The sequence below is a fragment of the Convolutriloba macropyga genome, unplaced genomic scaffold (genome assembly GCF_964194025.1).
Source record: "Convolutriloba macropyga unplaced genomic scaffold, txConMacr16.3 SCAFFOLD_1376, whole genome shotgun sequence".
Classification (NCBI taxonomy): domain Eukaryota; kingdom Metazoa; phylum Xenacoelomorpha; order Acoela; family Convolutidae; genus Convolutriloba; species Convolutriloba macropyga.
Window position 1 is genome coordinate 10,212 of NW_027452077.1, and position 17,289 is coordinate 27,500.

A 17,289-nucleotide genomic window follows, 5' to 3' on the forward strand; every position below is an offset into this window, starting at 1 on the left:
AGCTTGAGCTAGCTAGCTAGCTTGAGCTTGAGCTAGCTAGCTAGCTTGAGCTTGAGCTTGAGCTAGCTAGCTTGAGCTTGAGCTTGAGCTAGCTAGCTAGCTTGAGCTTGAGCTAGCTAGCTTGAGCTTGAGCTAGCTAGCTTGAGCTTGAGCTAGCTAGCTAGCTTGAGCTTGAGCTAGCTAGCTAGCTTGAACTTGAGCTAGCTAGCTAGCTTGAGCTTGAGCTAGCTAGCTAGCTTGAGCTAGCTAGCTAGCTTGAGCTTGAGCTTGAGCTAGCTAGCTTGAGCTTGAGCTAGCTAGCTAGCTTGAGCTTGAGCTAGCTAGCTAGCTTGAGCTTGAGCTAGCTAGCTAGCTTGAGCTTGAGCTTGAGCTAGCTAGCTTGAGCTTGAGCTTGAGCTAGCTAGCTAGCTTGAGCTTGAGCTAGCTAGCTAGCTTGAGCTTGAGCTTGAGCTAGCTAGCTTGAGCTTGAGCTTGAGCTAGCTAGCTAGCTTGAGCTTGAGCTAGCTAGCTTGAGCTTGAGCTAGCTAGCTTGAGCTTGAGCTAGCTAGCTAGCTTGTGCTTGAGCTAGCTAGCTAGCTTGAGCTTGAGCTTGAGCTAGCTGGCTTGAGCTTGAGCTAGCTAGCTTGAGCTTGAGCTAGCTAGCTTGAGCTTGAGCTAGCTAGCTAGCTTGAACTTGAGCTAGCTAGCTAGCTTGAGCTTGAGCTAGCTAGCTAGCTTGAGCTTGAGCTAGCTAGCTAGCTTGAGCTTGAGCTTGAGCTAGCTAGCTTGAGCTTGAGCTTGAGCTAGCTAGCTAGCTTGAGCTTGAGCTAGCTAGCTTGAGCTTGAGCTAGCTAGCTTGAGCTTGAGCTAGCTAGCTAGCTTGAGCTTGAGCTAGCTAGCTAGCTTGAACTTGAGCTAGCTAGCTAGCTTGAGCTTGAGCTAGCTAGCTAGCTTGAGCTAGCTAGCTAGCTTGAGCTTGAGCTTGAGCTAGCTAGCTTGAGCTTGAGCTAGCTAGCTAGCTTGAGCTTGAGCTAGCTAGCTAGCTTGAGCTTGAGCTAGCTAGCTAGCTTGAGCTTGAGCTTGAGCTAGCTAGCTTGAGCTTGAGCTTGAGCTAGCTAGCTAGCTTGAGCTTGAGCTAGCTAGCTTGAGCTTGAGCTAGCTAGCTTGAGCTTGAGCTAGCTAGCAAGCTTGTGCTTGAGCTAGCTAGCTAGCTTGAGCTTGAGCTTGAGCTAGCTAGCTTGAGCTTGAGCTAGCTAGCTTGAGCTTGAGCTAGCTAGCTTGAGCTTGAGCTAGCTAGCAAGCTTGTGCTTGAGCTAGCTAGCTAGCTTGAGCTTGAGCTTGAGCTAGCTGGCTTGAGCTTGAGCTAGCTAGCTTGAGCTTGAGCTAGCTAGCTTGAGCTTGAGCTAGCTAGCTAGCTTGAACTTGAGCTAGCTAGCTAGCTTGAGCTTGAGCTAGCTAGCTAGCTTGAGCTTGAGCTAGCTAGCTAGCTTGAGCTTGAGCTTGAGCTAGCTAGCTTGAGCTTGAGCTTGAGCTAGCTAGCTAGCTGGAGCTTGAGCTAGCTAGCTTGAGCTTGAGCTAGCTAGCTTGAGCTTGAGCTAGCTAGCTAGCTTGAGCTTGAGCTAGCTAGCTAGCTTGAACTTGAGCTAGCTAGCTAGCTTGAGTTTGAGCTAGCTAGCTTGAGCTTGAGCTAGCTAGCTTGAGCTTGAGCTAGCTAGCTAGCTTGAACTTGAGCTAGCTAGCTAGCTTGAGCTTGAGCTAGCTAGCTAGCTTGAGCTTGAGCTAGCTAGCTAGCTTGAGCTTGAGCTTGAGCTAGCTAGCTTGAGCTTGAGCTTGAGCTAGCTAGCTAGCTTGAGCTTGAGCTAGCTAGCTTGAGCTTGAGCTAGCTAGCTTGAGCTTGAGCTAGCTAGCTAGCTTGAGCTTGAGCTAGCTAGCTAGCTTGAACTTGAGCTAGCTAGCTAGCTTGAGCTTGAGCTAGCTAGCTAGCTTGAGCTAGCTAGCTAGCTTGAGCTTGAGCTAGCTAGCCAGCTTGAGCTTGAGCTAGCTAGCTAGCTTGAGCTTGAGCTTGAGCTAGCTAGCTTGAGCTTGAGCTTGAGCTAGCTAGCTAGCTTGAGCTTGAGCTAGCTAGCTAGCTTGAGCTTGAGCTTGAGCTAGCTAGCTTGAGCTTGAGCTTGAGCTAGCTAGCTAGCTTGAGCTTGAGCTAGCTAGCTTGAGCTTGAGCTAGCTAGCTTGAGATTGAGCTAGCTAGCTAGCTTGTGCTTGAGCTAGCTAGCTAGCTTGAGCTTGAGCTTGAGCTAGCTGGCTTGAGCTTGAGCTAGCTAGCTTGAGCTTGAGCTAGCTAGCTTGAGCTTGAGCTAGCTAGCTAGCTTGAACTTGAGCTAGCTAGCTAGCTTGAGCTTGAGCTTGAGCTAGCTAGCTAGCTTGAGCTTGAGCTAGCTAGCTAGCTTGAGCTTGAGCTTGAGCTAGCTAGCTTGAGCTTGAGCTTGAGCTAGCTAGCTAGCTTGAGCTTGAGCTAGCTAGCTTGAGCTTGAGCTAGCTAGCTTGAGCTTGAGCTAGCTAGCTAGCTTGAGCTTGAGCTAGCTAGCTAGCTTGAACTTGAGCTAGCTAGCTAGCTTGAGCTTGAGCTAGCTAGCTAGCTTGAGCTAGCTAGCTAGCTTGAGCTTGAGCTTGAGCTTGAGCTAGCTAGCTTGAGCTTGAGCTAGCTAGCTAGCTTGAGCTTGAGCTAGCTAGCTAGCTTGAGCTTGAGCTAGCTAGCTAGCTTGAGCTTGAGCTTGAGCTAGCTAGCTTGAGCTTGAGCTTGAGCTAGCTAGCTAGCTTGAGCTTGAGCTAGCTAGCTTGAGCTTGAGCTAGCTAGCTTGAGCTTGAGCTAGCTAGCTAGCTTGAGCTTGAGCTAGCTAGCTAGCTTGAGCTTGAGCTAGCTGGCTTGAGCTTGAGCTAGATAGCTTGAGCTTGAGCTAGCTAGCTAGCTTGAGCTAGCTAGCTAGAGCTCGACCTATGAAAAGCTGCGCAAACACTTATTCTATAATAATTGCGAAAATTAAAAATTTCACAAGTGAAAAGCTGCATAAACAGTAATTCTATGTGTGGGGCATTATTAGGGGGAGGTGTCTTGTCAAAATATGGCTGGACTAAAGACCTCAACCCAGATAGGGTGGAAGGCCCTATGATCGGTCTGTTACTAATCGGTGACCGATAAAGACCTGACCAAGGCCTGTAGTAAGCTTGGTTAGGCATTACAGGAGATAACACTAAGACCGAGGGGTCTTAGAGAGCCCTCTAGCGGGGCGAATAGAGCTAGATCGAGCCTTGGGAAAGCTAGATCGAGCAGGACTGAAGCTAAAGGATAGACCGAGAGGTCTGTCTGGTCCTCCTAGAGAGGCCAAGAGAAAGTACGAGAAGCCAACTAAAGCTTGATCGGGCCTTCAGCAAGCACGACCGAGCTGTACCGGAGCTAACACTAAGACCGAGGGGTCTTAGAGAGCCCTCTAGCGGGGCGAATAGAGCTAGATCGAGCCTTGGGAAAGCTAGATCGAGCAGGACTGAAGCTAAACGATAGACCGAGAGGTCTGTCTGGTCCTCCTAGAGAGGCCAAGAGAAAAAACGAGAAGCTAACTAAAGCTTGATCGGGCCTTCAGCAAGCACGACCGAGCTGTACCGGAGCTAACACTAAGACCGAGGGGTCTTAGAGAGCCCTCTAGCGGGGCGAATAGAGCTTGATCAAGCCTTGGGCAAGCTAGATCGAGCAGGACTGAAGCTAAGCAAGAGACCGAGAGGTCTGTCTGGTCCTCCTAGAGAGGCCAAGAGAAAGTACGAGAAGCCAACTAAAGCTTGATCGGGCCTTCAGCAAGCACGACCGAGCTGTACCGGAGCTAACACTAAGACCGAGGGGTCTTAGAGAGCCCTCTAGCGGGGCGAATAGAGCTAGATCGAGCCTTGGGAAAGCTAGATCGAGCAGGACTGAAGCTAAACGATAGACCGAGAGGTCTGTCTGGTCCTCCTAGAGAGGCCAAGAGAAAGTACGAGAAGCTAACTAAAGCTTGATCGCGCCTTCAGCAAGCACGATTGAGCAAGACCGGAGCTAACACTAAGACCGAAGTGTCTTAGAGAGCCCTCTGGTGGGGCGAATAGAGCTAGATCGAGCCTTGGGAAAGCTAGATCGAGTAAGATTGAAGCTGAAAGAGTGTCAGAGGAGCAAATGAACCTCCAAAAAGTGAAAATCAAATTTTAGAAAAAACACAAGTTAAATACTGCATGGACAGTATTTCTATGTGTGGGGCATTATTAGGGGGAGGTGTCTTGTCAAAATATGGCTGGACTAAAGACCTCAACCCGGATAGGGTGGAAGGCCCCATGATCGGTCTGTTACTAATCGGTGACCGATAAAGACCTGACCAAGGCCTGTAGTAAGCTTGGTTAGGCATTACAGGAGTTAACACTAAGACCGAGGGGTCTTAGAGAGCCCTCTAGCGGGGCGAATAGAGCTAGATCGAGCCTTGGGAAAGCTAGATCGAGCAGGACTGAAGCTAAGCAAGAGACCGAAAGGTCTGTCTGGTCCTCCTAGAGAGGCCAAGAGAAAGTACGAGAAGCTAACTAAAGCTTGATCAGGCCTTCAGCAAGCACGACCGAGCTGTACCGGAGCTAACACTAAGACCGAGGGGTCTTAGAGAGCCCTCTAGCAGGGCGAATAGATCTAGATCGAGCCTTGGGAAAGCTAGATCGAGCAGGACTGAAGCTAAACGATAGACCGAGAGGTCTGTCTGGTCCTCCTAGAGAGGCCAAGAGAAAGTACGAGAAGCTAACTAAAGCTTGATCGGGCCTTCAGCAAGCACGACCGAGCTGTACCGGAGCTAACACTAAGACCGAGGGGTCTTAGAGAGCCCTCTAGCAGGGCGAATAGAGCTAGATCGAGCCTTGGGAAAGCTAGATCAAGCAGGACTGAAGCTAAACGATAGACCGAGAGGTCTGTCTGGTCCTCCTAGAGAGGCCAAGAGAAAGTACGAGAATCTAACTAAAGCTTGATCGGGCCTTCAGCAAGCACGACCGAGCTGTACCGGAGCTAACACTAAGACCGAGGGGTCTTAGAGAGCCCTCTAGCAGGGCGAATAGAGCTAGATCGAGCCTTGGGAAAGCTAGATCGAGCAGGACTGAAGCTAAACGATAGACCGAGAGGTCTGTCTGGTCCTCCTAGAGAGGCCAAGAGGAAGTACGAGAAGCTAACTAAAGCTTGATCGCGCCTTCAGCAAGCACGATTGAGCAAGACCGGAGCTAACACTAAGACCGAAGTGTCTTAGAGAGCCCTCTAGTGGGGCGAATAGAGCTAGATCGAGCCTTGGGAAAGCTAGATCGAGTAAGATTGAAGCTGAAAGAGTGTCAGAGGAGCAAATGAACCTCCAAAAAGTGAAAATCAAATTTTAGAAAAAAACACAAGTTAAATACTGCATGGACAGTAATTCTATGTGTGGGGCATTATTAGGGAGAGGTGTCTTGTCAAAATATGGCTGGACTAAAGACCTCAACCCGGATAGGGTGGAAGGCCCTATGATTGGTCTGTTACTAATCGGTGACCGATAAAGACCTGACCAAGGCCTGTAGTAAGCTTGGTTAGGCATTACAGAAGATAACACTAAGACCGAGGGGTCTTAGAGAGCCCTCTAGCGGGGCGAATAGAGCTTGATCAAGCCTTGGGCAAGCTAGATCGAGCAGGACTGAAGCTAAACGATAGACCGAGTGGTCTGTCTGGTCCTCCTAGAGAGGCCAAGAGAAAGTACGAGAATCTAACTAAAGCTGGGTCGGGCCTTCAGCAAGCACGACCGAGCAGTACCGGAGCTAACACTAAGACCGAGGGGTCTTAGAGAGCCCTCTAGTGGGGCGAATAGAGCTAGATCGAGCCTTGGGAAAGCTAGATCGAGCAGGACTGAAGCTAAACGATAAACCGAAAGGTCTGACGGGTCCTCATAAGAGGCATGGAGAAAGATCTGATACTAAAGTACCTCTCGGAAGTAATAAAATATGCCTGATGAAGCCGGGTATGATGTTTGTTGTTTGATGGCATTCATCGATTAGGTCTGGTGGATTCCCCATTACTCCGAGTGGTACTAGTAGAGGCTCCTACAGGGGTGAGCAAAGCGAGATCAAGCCTTAGGCAAGCTAGATCGAGCAGAACTGAAGCTGAAAAGCAAAATAAATGACAGGTCTGTCCAAATCAATAAACTTGAAATCCAGTGTGGTCACCACGGGTCACGAGGTGAATTCCTAGCGATTGTCTGCTGAACGTATAGGAAGGCCCGAAACGAACGATAATTTCATTGCACAGTGGAGATACTATACGTTCAGGAGTAGCATACATCGGGTTTGATCTATGATCATGTCTGGTCTCCGAGGATCCACCGGGTTACCAACTGGCACCGCTGTACTGGGTGTAAAACTGGGCCACCTGAAGTCCCGGGTGTAAAACTAGGTGCCTCTGTGCCAAAGTAGCGGCTTGCGTAGTGCATTATGCCTCCGGCTTGCGAAATGGTTATAAGCAATAACAACAGGACGCCGCGGGGTGTTCACTTAAAGGAGTAACGTTCTCTCAAGGGAGGGGATCTAAAAATCTTGATAAAACATTTATTCTATGCAAAATTTGTGCGCAAATTTTGCAAAGTAAAAAGCTGCACTGTAGCAAATTCTATGTGTGTAGCATTATTAGGGAAGTGTTGTTTGATGGCACCTCTCTACTTGATGCACCAAAGAACTACCTTGATGGCTCATGACCGCTGGTAATCTGTCGTCGCTAGTAGTTCGGAACTGAGAACAAATATGTTCGCAAATTACAACAATTATACAGCATATTGCTGAATAAAGCAGAACCGAATAATACTCAGTGACTTTACACCAAGACTGACTAATGTCTGGATTGTATCGTCCTACTCGAGTAAGGCGAAGAAAAGCTAGAAAGATACGCTTTTCACAAAGCAGGCTTAATGCATGCAAACCAAGGAGGAAGGAGTGATGCCCCTCCTTATAATAAGCAGAACCAAATAAAGAACAGACAGCATCATCTGTACAGTGACCAAGAAGAGGTGAAACTTCTGTATGTGAAAAGGCAATTTGAGCGAGATTTATTAGCAGACTAGTATTATGTTGTTTCTAGTAGGCGAAAGCCGAAACATCAACATGTGAAAATCTGATATTAAATCCTCAATCATTTTCCCTAGTATTATACAGCTATGAGTAACCTTAATTGGACACGGCAATTATTGCTGACCGGTGAAACTTTCGCATGGGAAAGACACACACACTTCTTGACAAAGCAATAAGTATTATGCTGTTTCTAGTACGCGAAAGCAGAAACATCAGCATGTGAAAGTTGTGAAGTTGAAGAATTTTTGTGTTGAGTACGATGTTGTTACTAGTAACCATGTCGACAGCTGAGAACTGTTCTCTAACCAATAGAAGGTGAAACTTCTGTATGTGAAAAGGCAATTTGAGCGAGATTTCTTAGCAGACTAGTATTATGTTGTTTCTAGTAGGCGAAAGCCGAAACATCAACATGTGAAAATCTGATATTAAATCCTCAATCATTTTCCCTAGTATTATACAGCTACTAGTAGCCGTAATTGGTCAGGGAAACATTGTTGACCGGTGAAACTTCACATGGGAAAGACACACAAATTACTTGACAAAACAATAAGTATTATGCTGTTTCTAGTATGCGAAAGCAGAAACATCAGCATGTGAAAGTTGTGAAGTTGAAAAGTTTTTGTGTTGAGTACGGTGTTGTTACTAGTAACCATGTCGACAGCTGGAAAGCTGTTCTCTAACCAATAAAAGGTAAAACTTCTGTATCTGAAGAGGCGGCGTGATTGAGATTTTTAACAGACTAGTATTATGTTGTTTCTAGTAGGCGAGAGCCGAAACATCGACATGTGAACATCTGGTTTTTAAATCATGAGTCAATTCTCCCTAGTATGATACAGTTGTTAGCCGGTATTGGTAACAGTAGAACAGAGATTTGGAGGGCAAAACCTGCTCATGGGAAATGCTCACAGAGCGCTATCTACCAGTACACATAGTATTATGCTGTTTCTAGTACGCGCGAGCCGAAACATCAGCATGTGAAATGTGTAATCGTGGGTAACTCTAAGTGTGTAGAGTACTGTGTAGTAACTAGTAGCCATGCCAAAGCATGCATTGAAACTCTTCGTGATTTAAAAAGCTCAAAGCAAGATTGACGAGGCCGCAAGGCTATGTCTTTCTAAATTCGAACAAATCGAAAGATTGTTCAAAGTACAATTAAACTGATTGATCCTGTCAGTTGCCATATGCTTGTCTGAAAGACTAAGCCATGCATGTGCAAGCGAAGCTTGAAAAAGTGGAACCGCGAATGGCTCATTAAATCAGTTACTATCTATTAGTTGATTTGCAAGCTAAATGAATAACTGCGGTAACCCTGCAGCTAATGCATGCTGATTGTCCGACACTGTCGGAGACTTTTACAAGACTACACCGGGTGATTTGCTAAGTACAGACACATCCCGTGATGAGTCCTAGTAACTGAAAGATCCCAGATAGCTTCGGCTTGGGGACGGAACTTCCGAATTTCTGACCTATCAACCTATGATGGTAGTGTAACGGACTACCATGGTTGTGACGGGTAACGGGGAATCAGGGTTCGATTCCGGAGAGGGAGCCTTAGAAACGGCTACCACATCCAAGGAAGGCAGCAGGCACGCAAATTACCCACTCTCCGCACGAGGAGGTAGTGACTAGAAATAATGATATGAACCTTTATGGTTTGTAATCAGAATGGAATGGACTTAAAAGCTCCATTGATGAACGAGTAGAGGGCAAGTCTGGTGCCAGCAGCCGCGGTAATACCAGCCTCTACAAGCGTATGCAATAGTTGCTGCGTTTAAAAAGCTCATAGTTGGATCTGTTTGAGTAGAACGGCAACATGGTCTTCAGTTAAATCTGTTGACTCGTTCCGCTCATCCTTCGCATCGAAGAAATAGTTTGCACTTAAATGTGACGAACTGTGGAAACGGTGTTTTCACCCTGAGAAAATTAGAGTGTTCAAAGCATCCTTTGGGATCGAATAATAAAGCATGGAATAATGGAGAATGACCCGCTACTCGATTGATGCCGGTTGGCTGAGTGCGGTAATGATTGAAAGGAACAGACGGGGGCATTTGTATTGCTACGTTAGAGGTGAAATTCTTGGATCGTGGCAAGACAAACTACTGCGAAAGCATTTGCCAAGAATGTTTTCATTAATCAAGAACGAAAGTCAGAGTATTGAAGAGGATTAGATACCCTCGTAATTCTGACCATAAACTATACCAACCTACAATTTGTCAAAGTCGATCTTGACTTGGCAAGAGATTAACCGGGAAACCAAAGTTTATTGGTTCCGGGGGAAGTATGGTTGCAAAATCGAAACTTAAAGGAATTGACGGAAGGGCACCACCAGGAGTGGAGCCTGCGGCTTAATTTGACTCAACACGGGAAAACTCACCCGGTCCAGACATCTTAAGGATTGACAGATTGAATATCTTTCATGATTATATGGGCGGTGGTGCATGGCCGTTCTTAGTTAGTGGAGTGATCTGTCTGGTTAATTCCGATAACGAACGAGATCTTCTCCATCTAAATAATGAAATTCACTATATGTGAATTCAAACACTTCTTAGAGGAACTATGCGGAATTAAATACCGCAGATGAAGTGAGGCTATAACAGGTCTGTGATGCCCTTAGATGTTCTGGACTGCACGCGCGCTACACTGTGTACTTTTAGATTGAGTACTCAGCCCTTGGTCCGAAATGGACTGGGCAATCAGAGAAAAGTACAGCGCTTCAAGGGGATCGTCTGTTGTAACTTGCAGACGTGAACCAGGAATTCCTGGTACTTATGAGTCAACAACTCATAGGGATTACGTCCCTGCCCTTTGTACACACCGCCCGTCGCTACTACTGATTGGATAGTTAAGCAAGAATTGCAAATTCCTACTGTTGGGACTTCGGTCTCCGGCAACGGGATGAAGCGGATCGAGCTTAATTGTCTAGAGGAAGTAAAAGTCGTAACAAGGTTTCCGTAGGGGAACCTGCGGAAGGATCAGTGATTGATTCCTTCGGGCATGGCTGCTGGTAGAGGCCATGTCTGTAGTGCGCATGACGCTCTGTCGCTAGAGATTGCTTGGCAACCAATCTCGAATTATGTATCGAGCTCAAAAACTACTTGTGTGGATACATAGTTCAGCAGTCATGGCAAGGGACTGCTTAAAGGGAGACTAGTTAGCAAAAGCAGCCTAGCAGAACTGCAGCTATCTAGATCTCAGAAGCTGGGTTATAGAAGCCCAGCTATAGACTTGTGAATGAGAAAGGCCTAAAAAGGTCCACAAGTCGCGTGGTTAGAACCGACACGCAAAAATCCCAGCGAGTGACAGAGCGTTGCGCTGTTCAGTGGGAAAGAGTTGAGCTACTCGGGGCGCCCACTGAACTTGCTCCGAGCCAAAGGCTCGAAAAAACACAGCTTAGCCTCAGATCCTTTACATAGAAGGCTAGCTAAAATAAACTTACCTTGGACGAGGGTAAAGTTTAGTCAGTTCTTAGGGGAGAGTAATCCACAGCTTCTCGCCCTCTGAACATTCTCCCAGATATGTAGGTCTGGGAGAGTCTCCTCCTGTTCTTCGGAATCTGGAGGTAGACAAAGACAGTACGATACGATCTTGCATCGGGATGACTAACCGATAATGATCATAATCTGACAATTTTTCCGGCTTGAGGCACCGGAGTCAGATTAAAGACACATACTGAACTAAAGGCGTATGTGCAAAGCTTGTCGGAGTGTAGAGAGTCAAGCTGAGTTGACTCGTCACGTGGTGATGACAACAGCCATGTGCAAAACACTCACAACTTTATCGTCTATGTGGAAAAGGTTGCTAACAGCGCTCTCTATGAGAGGCCCTCGCATATAACTATACGAGGAAAAGGCGATAGAGTTGTTTGAATGTGGGGCAGGTTCATCGACAAGCTAAGTTGATCACATTCTTGTTGTGGCATCCTACTAGAATTGGTCACGGTCTGCACCAACTCTCCCCAAGTTGGCCAGACTTAAAACTAGAAATAAGGTTTGCAGCTATGTGAACCTAGAAACTGTAAAGGAGTTGAAAGAACTTAAAGGAATTGAAAGAGGCCTTGAGGTATATCCTCTTGGTAAAGACCCACAAAAGCTCACAAAAGTGGCTTCGAAGGGCAAAACTGGTTCATCCAAAACAATTGGAGAGCTTAAAGCAGAACCAATTCGAATGAAACACTATTGGTGAAACTTCATCATGAGAACGTCACAAGCTGATCACGCTCTATGATATGACTAGTATTATGTTGCTTCTAGTAGGCTAAGCGCAAGCCGAAACATCAACATGTGAAAGTCGTAGAATTTTGCAATCAAACTGTGGCTAGTACTGTGATGTTACTAGTAACCTGGTGTTCCGTCATATGGCCAAGAGAGCATTTGAAGGCGAAACTTCTGCATGGGAAAGCTGCATCATGATCAAAATTTTATATCGAGTATTATGTTGACGTTAGTAGGCCTTGGCCGAAAACGCAGCATGTGAAAGGTATAGATAAAAGTTATTGTTGCAGTCAGTACTGTGTAGTTACTAGTAGCTGGATTTAAGCTCAAAATGAGACACTGTTGGTGAAACTTCATCATGAGAATGTCACAAGCTGATCAAGCTCTATGATATGACTAGTATTATGTTGCTTCTAGTAGGCTAAGCGCAAGCCGAAACATCAACATGTGAAAGTCGTAGAATTTTGCGATCAAATTGTGGCTAGTACTGTGATGTTACTAGTAACCTTGTGTTACGTCATATGGCCAAGAGAGCATTTGAAGGCGAAACTTCTGCATGGGGAAGCTGCATCATGAACAAAAGTTTATATCGAGTATTATGTTGACATTAGTAGGCCCTGGCCGAAAGCGCAGCATGTGAAAGGTATAGATAAAAGTTATCGTTGCAGTCAGTACTGTGTAGTTACTAGTAGCTGGATTTAAGCTCGAAATGAGACACTGTTGGTGAAACTTCATCATGAGAACGTCACAAGCTGATCACGCTCCATGATATGACTAGTATTATGTTGCTTCTAGTAGGCTAAGCGCAAGCCGAAACATCAACATGTGAAAGTCGTAGAATTTTGCGATCAAATTGTGGCTAGTACTGTGATGTTACTAGTAACCTTGTGTTACGTCATATGGCCAAGAGAGCATTTGAAGGCGAAACTTCTGCATGGGGAAGCTGCATCATGAACAAAAGTTTATATCGAGTATTATGTTGACGTTAGTAGGCCCTGGCCGAAAGCGCAGCATGTGAAAGGTATAGATAAAAGTTAGCGTTGCAGTCAGTACTGTGTAGTTACTAGTAGCTGGATTTAAGCTCGAAATGAGACACTGTTGGTGAAACTTCATCATGAGAACGTCACAAGCTGATCACGCTCTATGATATGACTAGTATTATGTTGCTTCTAGTAGGCTAAGCGCAAGCCGAAACATCAACATGTGAAAGTCGTAGAATTTTGCAATCAAACTGTGGCTAGTACTGTGATGTTACTAGTAACCTTTTCTTACGTCATATGGCCAAGAGAGCATTTGAAGGCGAAACTTCTGCATGGGGAAGCTGCATCATGAACAAAAGTTTATATCGAGTATTATGTTGACGTTAGTAGGCCCTGGCCGAAAGCGCAGCATGTGAAAGGTATAGATAAAAGTTATCGTTGCAGTCAGTACTGTGTAGTTACTAGTAGCTGGATTTAAGCTCGAAGTGAGACACTGTTGGTGAAACTTCATCATGAGAACGTCACAAGCTGATCACGCTCTATGATATGACTAGTATTATGTTGCTTATAGTAGGCTAAGCGCAAGCCGAAACATCAACATGTGAAAGTCGTAGAATTTTGCGATCAAACTGTGGCTAGTACTTTGATGATGCTTGTAGCCAACCGAATTGGTTGAAAAGCCCAATAAGTAAGCTAACTTGGGAGAGCTTGTTGGAAACCAAATGCTACTAGATTGGTCCAAATACATCCTTCAACAGGGGATCACTTGGCTCGCTTTACGAAGAGGAGCACAGCTATATGTGTTAATTCGGTATGAATCGCAAGATTTGTTTACCGACCTCTCTAACGCAAAAGGCGGTCTCGGCTTCGGCTGTTGACTGCGTCCGATTCAGGGTTATATAACTCTCGATTGAACACATTGATGTTCTATTGTTGGTGCTTCCAATAAAATTGGAACACTTAAAGCAGAACCGATTCAAATAATAGCATTCTGATCAATGATTGCATTCCTTGATCAAGAACTGCTGGAGTCATTGTGATGGCGAATTTTCTTCATAAGAAAATTGCAAAGAGACGGAACTTAATGAGACTAGTATTATGTTGTTTCTAGTAAGCGGAAGCTGAAACAGCAACATGTGAAAATCAAGTTTTGTTCAATGATCTCGAGGCGATAAGTACTATGAAGCAACTAGTAGCCTAAGCATGACTCAGATTTGAGACAGTCAAAAAGACTGGCGAAACTTCTTCACATGAAAGTTACATAGAGAACTACAAATGTATACAGGGAGTATTATGTTGTTTCTAGTAGGCGAAAGCTGAAACATCAACATGTGAAAGTTGTCTGCAAACTGTAGAACGATATGTGATTAGTACTGTGCTGTTACTAGTAGCCAGTCTGACTGTAGAAGCCAAGACAAAGGGAAACTAATGCATCTGAAAAGGACAAGTTATGGAAAGGTATGCACGATAAGTATTATGTTGTTTCTAGTAAGCGGCAGCTGAAACATCAACATGTGAACGTCGTTGTGTACAGTAACCTAGAACTATATAGTCCTTAGTAACGTGCATTTACTAGTACCTGTAATTGGTATTCAGACTCAGGCAGTTTGGAATAGTTTGGCAAAGATGCACCAGAGAAAACTGGGATTTGATACAGAAATTGTTGAATACAAGTATTATGCTGCTTCTAGTAGGTTGAATCCGAAACATCAGCATGTGAAAATTGAAAACATTTCTGGTTCGAATTGTCACAAGTATTTGGTGATCTGAGTAGCCAAACTCACTACAACGCCAATTGAAGGCAAAAATTCTCAACGGGAAAAGCTATTCTCATTGAATGAGCTAACAAGACGAGTATTATGTTGCTTCTAGTAGGCGAAAGCCAAAACATCAACATGTGAAAGTCTTGCTGAACAAATTTAATGTTGTTGAGCTCAGTACCGTGTGAATTAGTAGCCATAATTGGCGAGCGAAAATTGAACTGGCGAAACTTCGTCTTTGGAAAATTGCAGATGCCGAGCACTTATTTTGCAACGAGTATTATGTTGACTGTAGTAAGCGAAAGCCGAAACAGCAACATGTGAAAGCTGTTGAAATTTGTGGTCATTTTGCAATAAGTACAAGGAGTGTAACTAGTAGCCAGGTCAAAATTTGGGATAAGAATGAGCAAAAATTCTGCATGAGAACAGTTGAAATTATGAAACTAAATTACAAAGACTAGTATTATGTTGTTTCGAGTACGCGAAAGCGGAAACATCAACATGTGAACGTTTGTAACGAAGTTTCGTTAATTTTCAGCCTAGTACTGAGCAAGAACGAGTAGCCTCATCTCCAATCCCACGCAAAATGTAGTGAAATATGTGAGTGAACCTTATTCACGGTGAGGGTTTCCCGAGGTCTGTATTGCAGCGAGTATTATGTTGCTTCTAGTAAGCGAAAGCTGAAACAACAACATTTGAAAGTTGGAATTAATGACTGAATGGAAACTTCGACCTGTGTTTGATAGTAGTAGCGAACAAAACTGCTGAATCGGTTTCTGTCTCATATTGGTCAGTGAACCAATTAAGAGACAATCAACTACATAACCTGAATTGGGCGAGAGAACCCCCTTAACTTAAGCATATCAGTAAGGGGAGGAAAAGAAATCAACTGAGAATCCCTTAGTAATGGCGAATGAACAGGGAAAAGCTCATCGGGAAGAGAAATGGCAACATTTCTCGGTGTCCGGTATGGTTTGATGCTAGACTGGTGAATTTGTCCTGATGTCTACTGGAAAGTAGCATCAAAGAAGGTGAAAATCCTGTAAAGGTCATTTTCGATACCAGTCATAATGGCTCATTCCTATGAGTAGAGTTGTTTGAAAGTGCAACTCGAAGCTGGAGATATGTCTCTCCAAAAGCTAATTATAAAGCGAGACCGATAGTAAACAAGTACCGTGAGGGAAAGTTGAAAAGCACTCTGAAGAGAGAGTGAAAAGTACGTGAAACTGTTGAAGGGGAACTGGAGTGAGCGTTACCATACTCAATGCCTTGATATTATATTCTCGGCTACCGAGTAGTGTAGTTGTCGTCTTTTGGCAAATCTTGTTAATGAATCGAGCAGAAGTTTTCCTCGGAATTCTTCTTGTTGATTCTAAACAAAATGAGATAAATTGATCTTGATTGCCTGTCTGACCTCAACTTCCTATTCAATGCTCTCTACAGCCCGTCTTGAAACACGGACCAAGGAGTGTGAGTTGCTTGCAAGTGTTGTCGCTCATTGAAAGCGCACACGCGAAATGAAAGTGAACAGTGTAATTTTTATGAATTGCACTACTTTGTGTGGTGAGGGCGCCGATTCGGTGTCCCGCAACCACGGACGGTTTTGCTCTTATTGCATGACTGATCCAGAGCAAGTAGCACACGACCCGAAAGATGGTGATCTATGCTTGGGCAGGGCGAAGCCACGGGAAACCATGGTGGAAGCCCGAAGCGGTTCTGACGTGCAAATCGATCGTCTGACCTGAGCATAGGGGCGAAAGACTAATCGAACCATCTAGTAGCTGGTTTCCTCCGAAGTTTCCCTCAGGATAGCAAAAGCTTGAGCAAGATTGAAAAATCTTCGCAAAGCAATTTCATCGGTTAAAGCGAATGATTAGAGGAATGGGGGAAAATTTTTCCTTCACCTATTCTCAAACTATAAATCGGTGAGATGTCCTTGTGACTTAATTGCACTTGGACTATGAATGCAAGCTTTTTGTGGGCCGCTTTTGGTAAGCAGAACCGGCGATGTGGGATGAACCAAAAGTTGGGTTAAGGCGCCTAACTACTTGCTCATGAGTCACCACAAAAGGTGTTGATTGATACTGACAGCAGGACGGTGGTCATGGAAGTTGAAATCCGCTAAGGAGTGTGTAACAACTCACCTGCCGAATCAATCAGCCCTGAAAATGGATGGCACTAGAGCTCGTGGCCTATACCCAACCATGAATATCAATATCTAACGCAAGTTAGATTAGAGAAAAAGAGCCTCACCAGCTCAAAAATGATATTCATGTGTAGGAGGACACATTGATTGCGCTAAAGTATGCACGCAAGTGTATGCGCGAAGCGATCAATGGAGCAGATCTTGGTGGAAGTAGCAAGTACTCAAATGAGAACTTTGAGGACTGAAGCGGGAAAGGCTTTCATGTGAACAGCGTTTGCACATGAGTTAGTCGATTCTAAAAGACAGGCTAATGCCAAAGTCTTGAATAGTGGTTTCTTGAAAACTGCTGAGTCTCGAAAGAGCATCGGGTTAAAATTCCCGAACTTACTCTCCTGGCATTGAGACGGCAACGTCATTGAGGTCGAACTTTGTCATTGGGACCTTGGGGAAGAGTTATCTTTTCTTTATAACACGTTGTAGAGTCCTTGGAATTGATTCAATCAGAGATAAGGCTCGAAGCGTGCAAGAGCACAGCAGCATTTGCTGTGTCCCAATTGTTCCTGGTGGCACATAAAAGTTTGGCTTAGCAGATGTCAGGAGAGTGAATCGTACCGATTACCGCATCAGGTCCCCAAGGTGAAAAGCCTCTGGTCTTGGAACAGTGTAGATAAGGGAAGTCGGCAAAATAGATCCGTACCTTCGGAAGAAGGATTGGCTCTGAGGAGTGGGTGTAACAAGCCTTTAGTTTGACGCTTCGGTCTGCTAAAGCGTGCGATGGCCTTCGGGTTGTTGGCGTTTGGTTTGACTGCTAGCTGATATGCTTTAGGTCTATTCTGTTGCACAAAAAACACTCGAACTCTGAACTGGTTCGGACAAGGGGAATCCGACTGTTTAATTAAAACAAAGCATTGCGATGGCTGGTGAAACGGTGTTGACGCAATGTGATTTCTGCCCAGTGCTCTGAATGTCAAAGTGAAGAAATTCAAATAAGCGCGGGTAAACGGCGGGAGTAACTATGACTCTCTTAAAACCAAAGTCTGTACCTCGGTACAGTAGTCCCAACGATGAAGACAATCAATGAGAAAGATCTG

The 17,289-nt window shown here is 45.0% G+C and overlaps 2 pseudogenes; both read left to right on the forward strand.

The window, feature by feature from the left end:
• The first annotated feature begins 13,038 nt into the window (after positions 1–13,038).
• LOC142357167 (5.8S ribosomal RNA) lies at positions 13,039–13,190 on the forward strand (annotated as a pseudogene).
• Positions 13,191–14,873: 1,683 nt separating this feature from the next.
• LOC142357169 (large subunit ribosomal RNA) overlaps positions 14,874–17,289 on the forward strand; it is a 4,618-nt pseudogene continuing 2,202 nt past the window's right edge.